Source organism: Topomyia yanbarensis, chromosome 1, assembly GCF_030247195.1.
Source record: "Topomyia yanbarensis strain Yona2022 chromosome 1, ASM3024719v1, whole genome shotgun sequence".
Taxonomy (NCBI): domain Eukaryota; kingdom Metazoa; phylum Arthropoda; class Insecta; order Diptera; family Culicidae; genus Topomyia; species Topomyia yanbarensis.
This window is the reverse complement of record NC_080670.1, coordinates 132,069,568-132,071,923: the sequence shown is the minus strand read 5'-3', so window position 1 is coordinate 132,071,923 and position 2,356 is coordinate 132,069,568.

Genomic DNA, 2,356 nt, shown 5'->3' with positions numbered 1-2,356 from the left:
TTCTACAGCGCCGACAAATTCCCTGGTCACTTTTTATGAACGATTTCTAAATTCAATTGGAAAAGCATTTTACCTTATGCCACCCAAGGGTATCAAAGAGCTCTTTGGGCTGGATTACACCATATTTTTCAGATCCCTAGGGACCTATACCAAATATCTAAATACTTGGTATTTCATTTCTACTGCGCCGACAAATTCCCTGGTCACTTCTTATGAAGGATTTCTACATGCAAAGGGAAAAGCATTTTACCTTATGCCTTCCAAGGGTATCAAAGAGCTCTTTGGGCCCGACTACAACATACTTTTCAGATCCCTAGGGACCTATACCAAATATCTAAATACTTGGTATTTCATTTCTACTGCGCCGACAAATTCCCTGGTCACTTCTTATGAACGATTTCTACATGCAATTGGAAAAGCATTTTACCTTATGCCACCCAAGGGTATCAAAGAGCTCTTTGGGCCCGACTACACCATACTTTTCAGATCCCTAGGGACCTATACTAAATATCTAAACACTTGGTATTTCATTTCTACTGCGCCGACAAATTCTCTGGTCACTTCTTATGAACGATTTCTACATGCAATTGGAAAAGCATTTTACCTTATGCCACCCAAGGGTATCAAAGAGCTCTTTGGGCCCGACTACACCATACTTTTCAGATCCCTAGGGACCTATACTAAATATCTAAATACTTGGTATTTCATTTCTACTGCGCCGACAAATTCCCTGGTCACTTCTTATGAACGATTTCTACATGCAATTGGAAAAGCATTTTACCTTATGCCACCCAAGGGTATCAAAGAGCTCGTTGGGCCCGACTACACCATACTTTTCAGATCCCTAGGGACCTATACTAAATATCTAAACACTTGGTATTTCATTTCTACTGCGCCGACAAATTCCCTGGTCACTTTTTATGAACGATTTCTTAATTCAATTGGAAAAGCATTTTACCTTATGCCACCCAAGGGTATCAAAGAGCTCTTTGAGCCCGACTACACTATACTTTTCAGATCCCTAGGGACCTATACCAAATATCTAAACACTTGGTATTTCATTTCTACTGCGCCGACAAATTCCCTGGTCACTTCTTATGAACGATTTCTACATGCAATTGGAAAAGCATTTTACCTTATGCCTTCCAAGGGTATCAAAGAGCTCTTTTGGCCCGACTACACCATACTTTTCAGATCCCTAGGGACCTATACTAAATATCTAAACACTTGGTATTTCATTTCTACTGCGCCGACAAATTCCCTGGTCACTTTTTATGAACGATTTCTAAATTCAATTGGAAAGGCATTTTACCTTATGCCACCCAAGGGTATCAAAGAGCTCTTTGGGTCCGACTATACTATACTTATCAGATCCCTAGGAACCTATACCAAATATCTAAACACTTGGTATTTCATTTCTACTGCGCCGACAAATTCCCTGGTCACTTCTTATGAACGATTTCTACATGCAATTGGAAAAGCATTTTACCTTATGCCACCCAAGGGTATCAAAGAGCTCTTTGGGCCCGACTACACTATACTTTTCAGATCCCTAGGGACCTATACTAAATATCTAAACACTTGGTATTTCATTTCCACTGCGCCGACAAATTCCCTGGTCACTTCTTATGAACAATTTCTACATGCAAAGGGAAAAGCATTTTACCTTATGCCACCCAAGGGTATCAAAGAGCTCTTTGGGCCCGACTACACTATACTTTTCAGATCCCTAGAGACCTATACTAAATATCTAAATACTTGGTAGTTCATTTCTACTGCGCCGACAGATTCTCTGGTCACTTCTTATGAACGATTTCTACATGCAAAGGGAAAAGCATTTTACCTTATGCCACCCAAGGGTATCACAGAGCTCTTTGGGCCCGATTACACCATACTTTTCAGATCCCTAGGGACCTATACTAAATATCTAAAAACTTGGTAGTTCATTTCTACTGCGCCGACAAATTCCCTGGTCACTTCTTATGAACGATTTCTACATGCAAAGGGAAAAGCATTTTACCTTATGCCACCCAAGGGTATCAAAGAGCTCTTTGGGCCCGACTACACTATACTTTTCAGATCCCTGGGGACCTATACCAAATATCTAAACACTTGGTATTTCATTTCTACTGCGCCGACAAATTCCCTGGTCACTTCTTATGAACGATTTCTACATGCAATTGGAAAAGCATTTTACCTTATGCCACCCAAGGGTATCAAAGAGCTCTTTGGGCCCGACTACACCATACTTTTCAGATCCCTAGGGACCTATACTAAATATCTAAACACTTGGTAGTTCATTTCTACAGCGCCGACAAATTCCCTGGTCACTTTTTATGAACGATTTCTAAATTCA